At 36.9% G+C, this 19,395-nt stretch overlaps 1 protein-coding gene across 1 annotated transcript in view; it reads right to left on the bottom strand.

The window, feature by feature from the left end:
• Window positions 1–19,395, bottom strand: part of CADM2 (cell adhesion molecule 2) — a 236,397-nt gene that overhangs the window by 75,194 nt on the left and 141,808 nt on the right. The window lies entirely within an intron of this gene.

The following is a 19,395-nucleotide window of genomic DNA, read 5'->3' as shown; positions in this document are numbered from 1 at the left end:
AATGTTAAAAGTCATCTAAGGGAATGATTGCTTCATTAATTTGAAAGTTATAGTTTCTCGGTATTGAGAATGTGGATTTTTAACTTTGTCAGTTAATCATTCTGTTGAAGTTGAAATCCTGAGGGATACTCAGGATATTTGGATCACATTGAGATGAGCTGGTTTGGGAGCATTTCATCTATCAGAAACACTAATATCCACAGTCAGTAGCGTTTCATGAAAGGCTTGGATAGATGTGGAGTGGTTTTTATTTTTAAATTTTATGAGATAAGAACTCTCTGTGATTTTGTAGTTCTGCAAAGTTTAAGTAACCTTCACAGAGTCTTTTTCTCCCCACAAGAATTATCAAGAATATCCTACGTACCTTTTATGAAGTTCTTTTTAAGTAGAAAGCTTTTGATATTTGAATTTACTATTATATTTGTCCCTCCTTTTCTCTTTTAAGCATCCCAACAGGCATAAAGGAGCCTAAGAATTTTATGATGCTCTATACCAATATTTTTAAATGCTAAAGAATTAAATTACCAACATATGTTGAAAATGAGGCATCTACTTTTTATATCATAAAATTTTGACAGGAATTCACAGCTATAAAGACAATAGGAACAACAAGAAATGTTGAAAACAATCGCAGTGTATTATGCCTTTGAAAGTTGCATAAATGATAAAGAGGTGACAGGAATTTCAAATAGTGTTATTCATCATTTACAGAAAAAAAAAGCCAGAATAGAAAAAAATAGGGGAAAAAATAGGAGGAAAAGGAAGAAAATAAACAAATCAAAACAATAGACAAAAACCTCAAACCCCTTCATCCCTTACCTTCTGTCCTGGATACAGATAAACCCTGTCTTTTGTCCATCACAAATGCACTTGGGTGACAGGCTTCCGTGTCCGTAGCTTGCTTTCGAAAAATCAGGCAGTCCTCTCAACTTCAGATTGGCTTACTGGATTGCAGTCTCTAACCATGTTGATATGATAGACTAAATTTGCAGCCAAAAGTTCATATCCCTCAGCAGACTGTGACAGCAACTGATTAAAGCGACTCAAGAAGAGTCTTTTGAAAGCAAAAGTATTTATTCTTTTGCTCAAAGATAAAAAGTATAAATGGGTAATGCATAAAAGAATAATTTTTCATACTCACATTTCACCCTATCTGCACTTTAATTTTTCCTTGTAACCAATTTTAAGATTCCTTTTGGTGTGTTAATACCCAACTTTTGCCTGGTAAGAACTTGACTGTTCTCTCTCTGCCATATTTCTCTTTTCTTCTCTATTGCCATCTCATCAGGCTGATAACTCATTTAACTTTGCCTTTTAGTACTTTTAGCATTTAGGACACTCTTTGACCTAAGGCTTTCAGCCCTTAACATAGCTGACTAATGCTGCTAGTTTCTGTCTAGATCACTTTTTCCCAGTTGATCATCAGCCCATTACAATGTTAACTTCTTTGAAACTATTTACCTGTAACTTTTGTCTTTGTCTTTTGTGCACTTCTAATGGCCTCTCCCCTCCCAAATATTCTGTTTATGTCAGTAATTTTCAAGTAGGAAAGGCAATATGAAACAAATATCCTGAAAAGTGCACCATTTATATATATATATATATGCACGTATATATGAAGTTTCTTACATAATTGCAGTATTACTCACCATCTTCCCAAAGAAGTATAAAAAAATTGCTGTGAATAATATTTTGGAAATTGACTTTCTCATAGTCATGAGACAGATAAACAAGATAATGTGGTATTAGAATATATCAGTGAATTGCATCAGAAATACCCTTTGTATTCTACTATTGCAAGCACTAGGGAGGCTGGAGACAGACAAAACAATGTTGTCAAAAAAACCTATCTTTGTGAGGGAAATGCCATAGGGATGTAGTCAGAATTTCATTTAAATAGAACCCATTGCAACATGAAGGCAGATATGATGGAGTCCTCTAAGCTTGTTCACCAAGTACCACTCTCCTGAAGGTATGTTTAACGTGGGAGTAAAAAAAGGACATCAAACTGATGTGCTCACTCACTGCTGTAGGGGATCCACTGTTTTCCCATGAGCCATATTAGAACGAAAAAAAAAGTGTTTTGTCAGGGTTAGTTAGGTTGTGCCAGCACTGCTAACCCTTCAGCTTTGAAGGAAAAGCAAAATCAGAGAGAAATGTGCAATATGGCTGCTGATAAGTCAATGTCAGAATAGGCTTCATTGTGATATTGTGTAATACATCAAAACTGAAGTCAAGTCAACAGATTTCTAAATAGTGGAATACATAGAAATGCATCACTGTAGTATCTGATAACACAGTTGCTTAAGTGATTTCTTATGTCTCCAATAACAGCATGCAAATGGCCAACTTAAATGTAAAGAGACATGAAATCAAACTGTGCACAGCTGGTTGCTAACGCCATTTATCACCTCAAGTACCTCTAACTAATCAGAGTCAGGAAAACACCTAAAAATGCATCTTCTTAAAAACTGTTCTTGTTATAAATATTTCCAATAAAATACTATAATCATTCAGGTTACATGTTTTATTTTGCCAGTTGCAGCAGTACTGCTCCTGGTACTATTCATTTCATTTAAGGTTTTTATTTGAATTTCTCATCTGCTATTCTCTATCAGAAAGGATCTCCCTTTTGCCTTAGAATTATTAAAATTACCTTGCAGTAAAATAATCATTGCATAAAAGTAACATGCTAATCTCTTACAAATATCACCTGTCTTTAAGGAATGAAGACAAACTGTTTTGCCCTACATTTTTCAGTAAATTCTGAAGGAGATCTCTGTTAAAGTCACAATAAACTAGGAAAAAAAAAAAAAAAAAGGTAATTCTAAGCAAGGCTTTCCTCTTGATCTGGAAGAGAAATGGTCAATTTTGTATTTCTCAACTTTATTGACTCACCTTCTACCTGACTTCTCTCCTGTCCTATTAGAAGCTACTCAGTGTGAGGTTAGGCTTGACTGACAAATGAGCAAGAGAGAAGACAGTTCTGTCTGCAGAGTTCCTACTTCTCTTACAGCCCCCTATTACTTGGGCCAACACTATTAGCAGAGGTGCAAGCAATTCCTGATCTATCTTTCCATTGTGACAGACAGCTAAATCTTATTCTAATAATGGAAGGTTTGCAGAGATGCTCAGAAAGTCAGCTTTTCTAATTGATATTATTAACTTAAAATCCATATATCAATTTATTTGCTGAATTGTACCCTAGAAATTGAAAAGCTTTTATTTTTTTTCCTGATTAACATGAGAAACTCTATTATCTTCAATTTACATAAGAACTAGAAACCTTTTTGCAAAGTTCATAGCCTCTATAAATCACATGGCTCTCCTGTAGAGTTAACAAATTCATATTTCTTGTCTTAAAGAGCTTGATTACTCTTAAATGGAAATTAACTACAATCTCGTGAACTATTGACAAAAGGTCTTAACTGCATGCCTGTGTGTAAAGATAGATGAGGATTGACAGCCATTTTCTATCACTTAAGTCTTACAGTTCATGATGACTATTTAAATTATTAACCCTCTGTTTTTAAGTAATTTTTCTATTCTCTTTTTTCTCTCTTTCAGCACTTATGACTTCTGCAAAACATTTTCCTGTTACTATGCCATATTGAGAAACTGTTCCAAAAGCTATTGCACCATATAGTATGCTCCATTTCCTGAGTTTAGAACTTCCATGTCACACCAGCTCAGATTCTATATTAAAATATGAAGATGTTTTTAAATCCCAGCCATCCAAATCTAGTATACATTCTGCAATGGAGCCGTTCTGATTCATATAAACAATAATATATTGTTCATTGAGCAGTGAATTACTCTGTTGTATACAGAATCATAAAATCATAGAACGGTAGGAGTTGGAAAGGACCTTTAGAGATCATCTAGTCCAACCCCCCTGAAGAAGCAGGTCCACCTAGATCAGGTCACACAGGTCTGAATGAATCTAGGACTACTACAATGACTTCAGAGTACTGAAATGAGTAAACACTGAGTGTGAACACATCCAAATTCTTGAAAAAGGATTAAGTTTTCACTGAACATACTTTTTGTTAGTACTTAACCGCAGATAACATGCAGAGTACTTTCTGCTCTTGAAATACTAAACTAGGAATTATATTTAAACCCATTTTGAGGATGAATATCTCTAAGAAAAAAAGTTCTTTGGTTTATATGATAGTTGTCTGCTTCAGCTACCATTTTGTAGTAATGTAAAAGTTTAATATCTTACATCATTCCACTACTTAAAACATATTTTCTAATAGCAAGTTCTAGAGAAGGCAAATCTATGAAGTATTCTAAATATCCAATCTTTTCAGCCTAGTGTAGGTTCAGACATCTGTGTTTCAGGATAAGCTGTAGCAAAATAGTTTTAACTGTCACGGAAGTGCAAAATGTATTTCAGTTTTTATAGCTGTTTTAAGAATGTTTAATTGCTTACTGATTGCCTGTCTTATTTTGGTGCAATGAAATCTCTGAATGGTTTCATACTTTGTTTCCAAGTTTGTGCTTTAAAACAAGAAAATAAATCCAAATAATACTCTTATTAGATGCTATAGTTTTATTACTTGCATATGAAAAATAATTTAAAAATATTTACATTTTTATCTTTTTGGTGAACAGTATTTTCACATTTGAGTTTCATCATAAGATGTCAGAAATATTTCATGTCTTAATTCTGGTTTTACTCTTAAACCAATTTAGTGTGGTACTGAATATTTGCCCAAGTATACATTGGGTTTTATCCAAACATATTTTCAAGTTTGGGATTTTTTTTTTTTTGATATCTAAAGTCACCAGATGACTTAAAATTCGCACAGTCTTTAAGTGCTTTATTGTTGTTGTTATTTTTGCCATCCAACCAATTTGCTAATTTCTTCTTCTTAATCAGATCAAGTGGTAGATAATTTTGTGGAAAAAATTGTGGATAATTGTCTTCAAGAGATTAAAATCTCATTGTTTTCAGTAGCAGATTTTGTTTTCTTCCTTTTTTTCCCTTGATAACACTATTTTCCTTACACCTACTAGGCCATGCCAATAGTTTAATATGGCTGTACTTGTGGGCTGATCTCTCAAATTCAAAATTGCATTATTTCTGAACATTCAGACTTATAAGTTAGATATCTGTATGATGTATATACCCCTTACGTACACATTTTTTAGGAGGAGGTTGCCAGTTTCCATTCTATATCAGTTTTATTCACACACTGATCAGACACTGACAGTAGGCTTTTTAGGTTAGTCTTAAAAATTAAGAAAGGAAAAGGAGATTAAAAAAAAAAGTGTTGCAGATCTGTGTCTCTTGCACTGGAGCTGTGTGTTGCATCTTGCATATACACAATGTTCACAGTGAAGAAAAGGAAGAATAATCTTGGGCTTACACCCTCTACCTCCTTGATACAAATTAAGATTAAAAACATTGCATGCTTTGTAAAGAACTGCTCATTTTCTCCATGCTTTTTCTTGGATATGTGCATCTGCTTCTTCCTCAGTCAGAAAATAGAAGCACTGCAAATGTGCTAATTTTAATGGGCTTTCATAGTGGAGAACTAGAAGTGCCTTCAGCTACCTGGCCTGTACAGTGCCTATTCAATAACCTCACCTTCTAGCTTTCCATTTTCATAGAATCATAGAACGGTAGGGGTTGGAAGGGACCTTTAGAGATCATCTAGTCCAACCCCCCTGTAGAAGCAGGTCCACCTAGATCAGGTCACACAGGAATGCATCCAGGCAGGTCTTGAAGACCTCCAAGGAAGGAGACTCCACACCCTCCCTGGGCAACCTGTGCCAGGGCTCCCTCACCCTCCCAGTAAAAGAGTTTATTCTTATGTTTAAATGGAATTTTTTGTGTTCCAGTTTCAAGCCATTACCCCTCAACCTGTTGCTATATACAATAGACAAAAGGGATGCCCCAACCTCCTGACTCTCAACATTTAGATACTTATAAATATTAATGAAGATTCCCCCCTCAGTCATCTCTGTACTAAACAGCCCCAGTTCCTGCAGCCTTTCTTCATAATGAAGATACTCCAGACCCCTGATCACCTTGGTGGCCCCCTCTCTCCAGAAGTTCCCTGTCCCTCTTGGGCTGGGGAGCCCAGAACTGGACACAGGACTCCAGATGAGGTCTCACCAGGGCAGAGTGCTCTCCTACATTTGTCATATACTCCATGTACATTAAAACTTTTGTTGTCTCACTTCATTCTCTCTCCAACTTTTTACTTTCCCTGAATCTGACCAACTTTCCAAACAACAGATCAGATATTTATACTCCTTTAAACTTTCTCACGTCTTCAGACATTTCTGTACCAGGCAGGCAGTTACTCCTGTGAAAAGGTAAAATTTGCTCAACTACTTTATTTATACCTTCCATCAGTTATGAATGTAGAAACACAAAATGGAGGAGGGAAAAAGGCACTGCCATATTTCCAAACTTTCAAGGCTATATCATCACTTAGGAGCAAACAGAGAACTGAAGATTACAGGCACACTGATATATATCATAAAAAAAATAAAATAAACCTCTTTAAAATATACAAATATATCATTAGAAGGTCAGGGAATAGGCACTGACTTAATTTTTCCTGTATTTATTCTGAAAGAAACCTAGATATTTTAATGCATTTTTAGTACTTGAAATCCAAATGCCTGCTATTTTACAACATTTTTAGCAGCCAGCTATTAATCATACTTTTTCATAAGTATTTTAAAGTCTGAAGCTCAAAACATCTTAAGATTGGAGAAAACACTATAATTTCTCCAGCTTACAAACAGCTTACATTAAAAGTGCACTTTAAAATCTTCTGTCTGTAGAAAACAATAATATGTGTGCCCATACTGTACATTTTGTGTTGCTAGTTCATAAATAATTTATAAATCTTTTAAATTTTAACCAGGAAAAATAAAGTTCTCCACAGAAGTGTAACACCTCTTTCAAAAACTTCCTGAGGCTAAAACGGCATAGGGAAAGGTGTAAGCAAGTACAGCAGCGGGAAAGGAAAAAAACCCAAACACCCACATAAAAAATTCTTAATGTCATAAATCTTGCCTTACTTTCTGAGGAATGGAAGCCTGGCAGAAGTGACCAGTGACCGCCAGTGTTAGTTAACTAATGCCAGCTCAAGGACAAAGTACTAGGTAATACTTTGCAGGGAATATATGTGGATCTTCCTGGCCTTAACCACAGATTAGATAAGGTATTTTCCAATTTCTATAAAGTAGCACAGATGCTGCTTTTGTATCAGAAGTGTTGTATTGAAGGCCTGATATAGACAGATTGGACAACAACCAGCTGTTCAGGTAGATGCACAAGGTATTATCTAACATGCAGTCGTTTAACAGCTCTCACAGGCAATGGATAAGCTATCCCGAATAACATATCGATAATTAAGGGCAAGCAACAGCCTTGCTTTTAGGAGATTGTGCAACAAATTGAAGAGGGAGAGACTGTCTCTGTAAGGGGCATCTCCCTTAATGCTGTAGGCAGAGGGGAACGGCAGGCTTGGTGAAGCTGTCATCTCATCTGGAGAATGAAAACTTAGCAGAATCAGAGCTTCAGACTGACAGCTAGGTAATCTCACATAGGGAAAGAAGTGAGGTCCACTCAGGGCCACAATGATGTTATTTGAGTCAGGGAAGGGGTGAAAGACGAAGCAGAAAAGCAGTCATGCCCTGAGTGCTGCTTTTAAATCTGGAGTTGGACGTACTCTGGATCAGTGCTGGACTATGTTGGCAATACATGCCCTTCCCCTGTTCAGCCTGGGATCGGTGCCATATATTGATGTGCAAATTAGAAAGACAAATCCCTTTCCTTTCAGCTTCATAAGCTAAGACCTACACTCTCAGATAAGGGGGTAGAAGGGGAAGGAGAAGAGAACTATATACAGATAAGTGATATAAAGAATAATTGTCACACCTTGCTTAAATATTTTATTGCTGCTCCTAGAGGCTTTTTCCTTTTCTGTCAGAGTACAGCTGAGATGATAAATGACATGTAAGAGTTTCATTCACATGAAAAAATTGTTGATTAAACATAGAAAGCTTAATGTCTGGTTTCACTAAAATTCTACTTCTATAGGCTTCTAATTACGTAGTCTGTGTTCATTCAACTAAATCTTTGGGCTTCTTTTACTGCTGTTTACACCTTGATTCCTTCTTAACCTTTAAGAGAGATTGAGAAATTAGTAGGTTATTCTTTTTCATCAGCTCTAAGTAAAGTATGACTATAAGAACAAAGGACAATAGAAACTGCAGTGGATTAAGTAGACAATATCTGAAAAAAAATGTATTTCAAAGACATGCAAATGTCAGCAGTATTAAGATAATATGGTGCTCAAGTGGATGCATCAGAATGACTGCTGAAAATTACTGGGATTAACCAGAAACTATGCTCCTAATATTAATGAAGTACTGCTGGGGATAGGAAAGCAGCAGTAAAGCATAATGATAGGATGTGCACACCTTAGTTACTACGCATTTCATAGAACAGAGGAAAATAAATCTTCTCAACGGGCATGTCTTCAGAGCTGTTTATATCATTGTGCTGCTTAATACAAGTTTATAAGCATACTGCATCCCCAGCCAGGGCAACAGGAGCTGGGGAAAATACTGATTTGTCAGATATAACAGAAAAACAGCCGAGAGACCTTCACCATCACTTATCTTAAGTGGTTTACATTTTCATATTATAGGATTAAAACCATGTACATTTTCTGAAACTACCTTGTCTTACATAGGCTATGCTGAAGTGCCACATAGAGATAATGGTAGAGACTGCAAGAAAGAGGAAACAGGAGGTTAAGTACTGTCACACTGCATTTTCAGTTCCCCTTTCTCGTTTTCCTTAATCAACATTATGTATGTTGGTAATATCCACACTGCTAGCTGAGGCCCAAAGGATATCATAGAATCATAGAATGGTAGGGGTTGGAAGGGACCTTTAGAGATCATCTAGTCCAACCCCACTGCAGAAGCAGGTCAACTAGATCAGGTCACATAGGAACATGTCCAGGCGGGTCTTGAAGACCTCCAAGGAAGGAGACTCCACAACCCCTCTGGGCAGCCTGTGCCACTGCTCTCTCACCTGAACAGTGAAGTAGTTTTTTGTTATATTTAAGTGGAACTTTTTGTATTCCAGCTTCATCCCATTACTCCTTGCCCTGTTGCTAGCTACTGTAGAAAATGGAATGTCCCAGCTTCCTGATACCCACCATTTAGATATTTATAAATGTTAATAAGATCTCCTCTCAACCTCCTCCAGATTAAACAGCCCCAGTTCCCGCAGCTTTTCCTCATCTGAAAGATGTTCCGGTCCCCTGATCATCTTGGTGGCCCTGCGCTGGACTCTCTCCAGCACTTCCCCGTCCCTCTTGAGCTGAGGAGCCCAGAACTGGACACGGGACTCCAGATGAGGCCTCACCAGGGCAGAGTAGAGGGGGAGAAGAACCTCCCTTGACCTGCTGGCCACACTCAATGCATCCCAGAATGCCATTGGCCTTCTTGGCCATGAGGGCACATTCTTGGATCATATTTATCTTATTATCAATCAGGATATTAATAAGCAAATACTATTATGAGCTTGGTTTTTTTTTTTTCCTCGGACAAGTCTAGATTTTAGACTGCTAACAAATTTCAGGCTGAGACACTGATGGATATTCACAAGACTAACTTGCCTGGTTTTCTCTAAGAGCTGTGTCCCAACACTCGTAAGAACTCTTTCTCTGTTATTACAATAAGCTGAGAAATACCATCAAAGAAACACCAGTTGCATTTTTTGGGCTAAAGTCAAATGTTTGCTGGTACAAGAATCAAAGAGGAAAATGAAGAGTGGCTGATTTACTTCCAATTAAGTCAACAGTTGAAATAATATTTACAGTTACTTGCTTGTCTGAATACCACTTGTTTGAAATAGTTTGCTGTTGATGTAAGGCACAGTCAAGGAGAGGCCTTATTAAATTAAAACTCCTTCATGTGCTTGAGGTGCAGTGACTACACCCAGAGAGCTGTTAAAAGTATCAGTGCTGCAACCAGAATGACAAGCAAGGACCATAAGAAGTCTTCAGTACTAACCCTCATTAAGCAAGGTATGCACTTCTTGACTTTAGTACATGTAAGAACATCATGAAGTTTGTGAGACTTAGCAGAATATCCTCTTTCACCAGACAAGATACCTTTAATAACTAGCCATAACAATGACAATTCTAAAGTCTTTAGTTGAATTCTGGAATTTTCTCAACATGTAACCAAATGTTTGTTGATATTTATAACAGTTATAGGAGCACCAAAGGGAATGGAAATACACCATAAAATTTTTGTACCTCGGTCATAATTTTTTCACCAGTGTCAAAAAAACCTGATGTTGAAGGTACACTGTATTAGATCAAAATAAATAGTAAAATACTTCATGTTTTTGAGATAATATAATTGTATCTTAATATCAATACACTGTGAACTTATGCTTATTTATATTTAAGAGCTAAGTCCTGTACCTGGTCTGTATCAATTTCTGTTGCATCTAAAACCAACTTATGAAATGGTTATATAATAAAGGGACAAAAACAGACAAACATTTACTTACAAGAGTCTGCTTTTCTTCTCCCAAATGTATCATTATCTCCAGATAGAGGGGAGTGCTTTAGTTTACATAAACTTCTCTCACACAGAAAATCATTCATTAGTACCTCCATGGCAATAATTTTAGCACTGTACACGAGATAGCCTCAAGCTCTCAATGGGATCCACCTCCATTAGCATCTAGTCCTAGCAAGCTGCAGCAGTCTACATTCAATGTTTACAGCACAGAAACAGATATACTAGAACAGACTAAAAGTTCAGATCACCCAATGCCTTATCTCCAGCACCAGAGATAAGAAGTAGATATCTAGGGAACAGGCCAAGTACACATGTTGCCCCCCCAAGCACTTCTCCAAGCTCCAATTATCTCAGGTACTCCTGACACCGAGAACAGTTTTAAAATATCCTGTAAACTGTAAGGATTTTCCTTTCCATGAATTTATGCAGCTTTCTTTTGAATTACCATATTTTTGTCACCATCTTCTCCATCCAACAAATTTCCAAAGCTTACCAGTCACTGTATGAAAAATGACCTCCTTGCTCCATGACAAAATTGATTCTTATTAGCTTTACCCTTAGACATTTCTATTTGGAGAATTAACCAATAATCTCTAACAAATGTCTTTTTGCCATTAACAGTTTTGGAAACATCTGTAATATTTCTCCTCTATATTAAATAGGCCACTACAAGGCATATTTTCTCTGCCCTTCAGAGAATTCCAATACATTTATAAGATAAGGTTTTTCCCTCTGCAAAATGAATGTCCCAGAAAGACTGTTTTAATTCAGATGTCTTCTAGTCCTTTTAATAGTTTTTAGCTTTTGTGAAGCCCAAAGGAATCTCTCTTGAAGCCCCAATGTCCTGAGTTAGAAAGGTAGTTTTAAGCATGCATTTTCCTGTCACTGTTCATAATTCATCAGTCTCATCCTTGAATTGCCTTCGAATACTGGGGTGAAACCATCTGGACCTGCTGGCTTGTTACTGCTCATTTTCCCCATTTGTTTCACAACCTCCTCCACAGTCCATTTAAGAAAATCTTGCTGGTGAGCATCTCAGAATAGAATCCGCATGTAATATATCCAGTTGCTTCCTCAGTAAATATGGATGTAGCAAATTCATCTGGCTTCTTCTTATACCTTGATCCTCAGTTGATCCTAGAAATGTACTGGCATACTTCTTATATATTTCAAGAAAGGTTAACTATTACTTTAAATTCTCTTTTCTAGTTGTTCCTCAAACATTTTTGGTTTTTTTTTTCCTGGGGTTTTTTTATTTCCTTTTTGATGGTTTGCCTTACTGCATTTTCATATCTAATCTGCCAAAATCTAAAGATGTCTTTCCTTTGAAAAACAACTTTAGCTTTTCAAATTATGGCTTTGCTATTTTTATTGCTTTGCTTTCTCTTCTGTTTAGCCTCATCAACTTCTTCTTCTCAAGTGTTTCTGCTAGGTGATACATACTGACCCTGTGATTTAAACACTTTTAAAAATTTTTCTAACATAGTCCTCAGACTGTCTGGAAAAATTTAATTCTCTTAATGCTCCTTAAACTAATTCTCTTCTTGCTCCTTTGGCCTCTTTTTAACAAGTTTATTTGGTTTTATGTAGTTCCTCTTTTTGATGTTTATTAACATATAATTGTCCAGACTTTGTTTTTTGCCTCTAGCTGCAAACTGCAAGTAAATACATGAATGTGCTGAAGGTAGATGACACTGAGAGCTCCCTCAGACTGTCACTCCCTGGGACTCCCTAGAGTCCATTTGCAGCACTCTAGAAACTCTATGTATGAGGCAAGTATATAGGCTAGGAATGTTTGAGAGTAATAGCAAGTAGAAAAAAAAAAAACACAAAAACTGACATATACACACAAAAAATCACAATTAAATAACATTAGTAAATGTAGACACTGTCCAGTCTCCCAGCTAATTCCCCTGAGGAGCCATACTCATCTGTGCCCTGTCAGCTTGCCCAGCTCTGGGGTAAGCATTGCTGCACACTCAGCAGGTGTGACTGGATCACCTGCTCCTACTACTATGGAGATATCACAGTCCACCCTACTAGTATGTCTTAATCCTTGCTAAAATTTCATCTTAAAAGGGATCAATACAGTGTTTTTAAGCAGTAAGAAAATAATGACAACAATAGAGTATGTGTGTACCTACAGAAACCTGCTACATGTTTTAAGAAATGGATCTACAGCGTAAAGCTCATTACAGAAGTCTTGTGCACATGTGTGCTTGTGCAGCAGTCCTTGGCAAACATTTAGCTGCTGTCCTCAAACTAACTCAGGTGTTGTATGGGCTGTGGGTGCCCAGCCACTGTGAGGGGCTGAAGAGTAGATATTACGAGGAGAGGCCAGGGCTGCCCCATGCCAGACACAGTCAGTTCCAGTCGGCTCCAACCCACCCACCACAGGCCAAGCCTATTTTCTATTTTGAGCTCCCACCAGTCAAAACCCAATAAATTCACCACTGTGTCTCAGATCGTTCCCTAACTGTTTTTTCCTCCATTAAAAGCTCCAGCATGGCTGCTCAGCCCCTCAGCTGCTTATAGCAGGTTCTTAAATGAGGGACAAAGCAGGCAACCAGCTATAGCAGTTTCTTGGCTCTTCTCCTTGCAGTTCTGCATCCTTCTAGCCTGTTGCTTTTGCTCTCCCATGCAAGACTACAAATCACAGACTCGGTCTTTCCTCAGGTCTTGTAAGTTTTGGAAACAGTTTACAGTGGTACTTTAAATACTAAGCCTTGAATCTGGAAATTTATTTTTTATTAGACAAACATAAGTCTGAGACATCTCTGAAATTTTCCTTGTAATAGAAAGATAAAGACTATCTAAAATTAACAACAAATAATTTATAATTTACACTAATAATAAATGATGTTAATTTATTCATCCTCTTACCTGTTTCCTGCCATGCCTGTCAGAACCACAGTTCCACTCATTTTGTCATCTCCATTTGTTCTGGGGCTATGTGCACATACCAAAGAGCAGTGTTAAGCTTACATTTTCATACCTGAAAAGGCTGCTTGTATATTTTTCCAACCTTTGCTTTCCAGCCTTTAACAGGTGGCTTAATTAGCCCACCTAATGCCACAAAGTTCTTTCGGTGAAGACACATGCACTTCTTTCCATCCATACAAATACCATATATTTTGTAAATATGCCACTCATTTGGCATATCTGTCAAAATACATGTCAGAATAGAACTCCCTTGGAGAAACTGAGAACAACTGTATCAAGTGATTTTTCCCAACAATAACTAGGGAAAGAGCTTCTTCCCTAAAAAAGAAGCTTCCCTAAAAAAGAAGCTTCTTCCCTCCCCCCCCCCCCCCCCCCCCCCAATATATGTTTGTGAATAGATCTCACTGCTTATTCAGTGGTGCAAGTATAGTATGAGTTCTCATGTAGTATTAGGTACGAACAGAGCAGAGGGCAGAGGCAGGTTTCAGTGCTCACTTAAAACACACCACAACTCACTTGTGGCTTCATCTTTCACTTATAAAACAGTCATTCCAAAATTAGCCAACAGACTCAACCATGTTGTTATCTTTCCATACTCACTCCATTCATATCCTCTTTTACAATTTGCATACTGACTGAGAATTTCTAATTCTGGAGAAGGACAATTTCGCAGAAGGTTACATTTGAGTTTGTTGATTAAACCCTTTTTTTCCAAGTTCATTTTCTGCACCTCGTTTACACATTAATCATACATGAGCATACTTTGCAATGAGTGGTGAACAGGCCAATCTCTATGCCTCCATACCGATTCAGTAATTTCAAAAAAGGTTACACTCTGAGCTTGAGTTCTGCACAATCGTTTGAGATCATACCAAATGTACAGAATCAGTGTATACTAGACCAAGATACAGAAACCTGCTTCCCTTTGTGCTTTAAAAATAGGAAAATAAGTAAAAATAGGGGAAAAAAAATTGGAATTTAAGAAAAAGTATATTTAACATAGTCCCAGAAAACTAGGCATAGGTGAAAAAGAAAAGTCTTTTTTGTTTGTTTTGAAAATAATGAGCTGAAAAAGGTAAAGTAACAGTAGAGAAAGGAGCAATACAAACTATTCCCAATAAGGGGAAAAGTAGCAACTCCAAAATCAGTGTCAGACTTCATAAAGAGGTTATGTCTTCAGAACAGGAGATGGGAGTTTTTGAATGAAAGGACACCAAATACAAAGGACAATTAAAAAAAATCCTAATCTGATTTTAAGATGCCTTCCTTCTGCTGTTATTTAAATGCACTTTTATGATTATGTTTTATCCTGCAAGCTTACAGCAGGTACACGTTGTCAGGATACTATGCTGCCATAAATGTGGATTAAAAATGCAGATAGACAATGAGCTGGTATTTTCCATGATACTAGGTGTTCCAAATGACATCTGCTATACAAGTAACAAATTTTGTTTCTGTAACTGTGTAACAGTAAAAATCATGAGCACGATTTGCACTGAGGGAGTTATATTAACATGTCTTCTTGTGTTGTGCTTCTAATGGTTGGCTTGAAGACTGCTGTAATTTTACCTGTAAGTGTAGCTAATACTTTATCTATAGAAACTGAACTATCAAAATGACTGAGCACCATATCCTCTCCGAAAACTTTTTTCTCATGTTTTAGCTCCCAGCCCAGTGCTCAATTAGAACTACCTATGGTGTATTTCAGTTTTATCTATTATTTTATTCCATGAGCTGTTTTTATTTTTATATGTGTTCCCACCTGAGACCATGGAAAAGAATTATCTTGAAAGGCATACACATGCAAAATACATTTAATGAGCACTAAAACTGCTGTATTTAGTTGTTTTTCACACTGTACTTTCTGCACTATTTTATGTGTAAACACTGCAGAAAAGGAACACTTTAAAAGGAGGAACAGCAATTATTGAATTGAGCCTATTAGGCAACGTGATCATTTTACAGAACAATAAATGGGAATTGAGGCTTTATTGTAAAGTGTTGTTCTCAGACAAGTACTAATGCTCCCACCTGTTTCTTTTTGTGTCACATGTTTTATAAGACCAATTTCTCTACTCCCTGCAAAATACTAGGGAGGTTAAAAAAAAAATAAGCAAGCGAGCAGCATAGATGGCCCCATATGAAAAAAGATACAGCTTTCTTAGACAGCCAGGACATTTAATGCGGAAATTTAATCTATTAAATATACATGCTGTATTTCAGGAAAAAATGTTACCTGCTTTTGATACGTTATCTACTACATCATGGCATAATTTCCACAGTCAAGGTGTAATGTCAATGAAATATTGGTGTAGAAGGTTACAAGCTGAATATTTACATAATGCTTTATAATAATTGGCTTTTTCTTGGAAAGACAAACAACCTATCTGGAGAGTTTCACTAGGCTCATTTTTTCTACAATTTATATGATATTCCTCATAAGATTTTAGAAAATTTTACTGAAAAGGAGCATTCATTCAACATAGTCTATAACAGATGCCTACTAAATCAAGGCAGGAGAGGTTATTAGGATGAACTCCTTCAAAATGACAATAATTTAAAAATTGGTCAGCTATCCAAAGAAAGTAATTACAGCAACGATGGCAAAGTACTGAGACATGTTGCCAAGTTTGGCTTCAACAGAGATGCAGGTTGGCACCAGTGACTATTAACTAGAATTGTTTTTAAAATAAACTGAGCATAGCATTTGGATACTGAAAAGGTTCACCATTACGTATACATTTACGTATATTCATAGAATCATAGAATCACAGAATGGTAGGGTTGGAAGGAACCTTTAGAGATCATCTAGTCCAACTCCCCTGCAGAAGCAGGTCCACCTAGATCAGGTTGCACAGGAATGCATCCAGCTGGGTCTTGAAGACCTTCAAAGAAGAAGACTTCACACCCTCCCTGGGCAGCCTGTGCCAGGGCTCCCTCACCCTCACAGTACAGTAGTTTTTTCTTACATTTAAGTGGAACTTTTTGTGTTCCAGCTTCATCCCATTACCCCTTGTCCTGTTACTAGATACAATAGAAAAAAAGGGATGCCACAACCTCCTGACACCAACCATTTATATACTTATTCGAATCTACAAAGCTTCTGACACATGAATTCAGAGAATCACAGAATAGTAGAGGTTGAAAGGGACCTTCAGAGATTATCTAGTTGAACCTCCAAAGTCTATGTTGCACATGATGCATTTTCTCTTTACCTTCCCGATTGAAAGAGCTTGAAAGGCAGTGTTTAATAATCATAAAGTTTTCTTTATATGTACACTGCTGCCCGTGTGGCTGGCCCATCTAGATGCTTAACTGGCAAGTCTGGTTGATGGTAAGATGTTTATATGTGGTTGACAATACCATAAGATACAGAGTTATTAACATTAGATAGGCTCTATGTAATTGCCGAACAAGCCGAATTTGAAGACAGACAATTTGGAATGGACAGAGAATGAGTCAAAAGACAGGAACAGGAGAGCTGAGCTATCCTGAGAGCTTTTCCACAGTGACAAGGAACACAGGGCTGAAAACTGTGAGGAGAAGTTCTTACCTTTGACAAAGTCTCTACCCACAGATACAATACTTTATCCTATACATGTAAGCATTCATTCAAGGATATATTTACAGAATCTTGCCCAAAGCTGTGTGTGACCTGTCCCTGGAAACTTAATGTAAGCTCAGAGTGCTCAGAAAGTATATATCTGATTGATTAAAATAAATAAAAAAAAAATAAAACAAGGAGACAAGGAGACTCCCAGTTTGTTAAACACATAGTAATTATGAAAAAATTCAAAACCATCCACCTTCCTGCTAAAACAAAGAATGTCCAGATTTAAACATACAACAATGGAACCAAGGTATCTTAACTTTTCTCCTTTCTTTTCGCCTACTTTGATTTCAGTCATAGATGGTCCTTTCCAGATAAACCTGGAAACAGTTTCTTACAGTTCAGGATTTGTTATGAACAAACATGTATGAAGCTTAAGGGAGAAATACTTTGATACCACATTCATATTTTGCTAGAGTAATATTTCATCCTGGATATGGACAAATTCATCCAATTTTCCAAATCATTAATATTTATTGATACTGCTTGAGCATCCAACTTTGGCTGTGGATTCATTCAGCAAGGTGATTTATAAACACAGAAACATGCATGCTTTTCCAGATTCATTATAACCATATAGGCAGAGTTAGTACTAACATGCCTTTCTAGGCTGCTGGATATTCATAGCACAAGTCAGACAGTATTCTGCAGTAATTAAAATTTATGCAGAAAATTAGATAATTTCTTACAGAACCTCTATCTCATCTGCTAGAGAAAATGTGAAGTGTATCATGTCAAAGTAGGAAAGAAAGAATTCTACACGGAGAAAAAGCTGGCCATTAGACTAATGATTCAGAGTGTAAACCTGCCATTATGATGCAGTTTCAAAGCAATATTGGCAAACTACTTACATCAAAATGTTAACAGCTGAATGTCAAGTAGGTTTCTGCAATTTTCTCTGCCACTTTCTGATTTCAGACTCTCCAGCATAGATTTGTAGATGTCCTAAGAACTCACTTTTACAATTCAAACCAATGATGAGCTATCTTCTGAAAGTGATGCTACGTCACATCAAATACTCTTGGGAAAATGGGGACTGTGTTCATACATAAAATATACATGATATATTTGTCAATTTTGAATCTGGATTTTTTTTTTTTCCCCTTCAGTTCCAAGCTGTAAATTTCAGGCAACTGCACACTATTTTTCCACAAGTGTGAGAACAATAAACATTTAAGTACTTGCCAGGTACTCAGATACTACAGGGAAGAAACATATGAACAACTGTGAAGAAATTATTTTAATTCTCTGTTCTGAGGGCATGAAGCAAATAAGACCTGACTTATACTGTTCAGTCATAGCTACTATTCATAATTACTATTTCACTGGAGAAGTCAGGAATCGTCTTCAAAGGCTATATCCTGCTCATAATGCCACATTTTTTATGGAGCAAAATACTATGATGTTTCTCATCTTATAATGAAAATCAGGAAATCCAAATGTGTCCCTTCTAGCATTTCTCAGAATATCTTCCCCAGGTTCAGAGGTCTTCTCACTTTGAATTAGTTTGAACTGAGGTAACTATTAAAGGAAGGAAGAAATTTTGTACTCTTTTCTTTATAATACATTTTACCCTTGAGCCTGTGACAAAATGATTCATGAAAGAAATGTTTCTATGGTTTTCTAACTACCAAACATGTGAAAATTCTGAAGAAATAACAGGATCTGTAGATGAGGAAGACAGTGCACGTTGTCTGCCTTGACTTTAGCAAGTCCTTGGTCACTGTCTCCAATGGTACTCTTTATTATTACCCAGACTAGGAAATTACTGCTGTCCTAGATTTGTGTACTACTCAATGGGTGAAAAAGTGCCTGGACTATCGATTAGGTTGAAGGGCCGCTACCTGGTGTTTATATGCAGACATATCCTGTGTCCTGTCCAGTTTAACTGCATAACATCCAATGCCTGGTTAAGGCAGCGGGATGTGCTCTTATTGAGTTGGTTATTTACATCAAACTTTGGTTGTAATCAGTATTTGAGGAAGGCCTCCACAGGCTGCAGGAACAGGCCAACTGGTCCCTCATGGGAGGCAGAGAAATTCATCAAGGAGAGATGCAAAAGCCAACATCTAAGCTGAGAAGGACCTAGAGGTACTGGTTCTTCTGCTTTGAGGTGATTTGATCCTAGTTAAATCTCTTTACCAAGTTTCCTCTCTTCACCTAGAGCCCTGTCAGATCCTTCTCAAATGGAACAGCCACTTGTTGGGGTCATTGATAGAATGGTGGTGCATATTTCTCTGTTATCCTTAGTATTT

Source organism: Colius striatus, chromosome 1, assembly GCF_028858725.1.
Source record: "Colius striatus isolate bColStr4 chromosome 1, bColStr4.1.hap1, whole genome shotgun sequence".
Taxonomy (NCBI): Eukaryota; Metazoa; Chordata; class Aves; order Coliiformes; family Coliidae; genus Colius; species Colius striatus.
The sequence above is the reverse complement of the archived record's forward strand: the minus strand, read 5'-3'. Positions and strand labels throughout refer to the sequence as shown.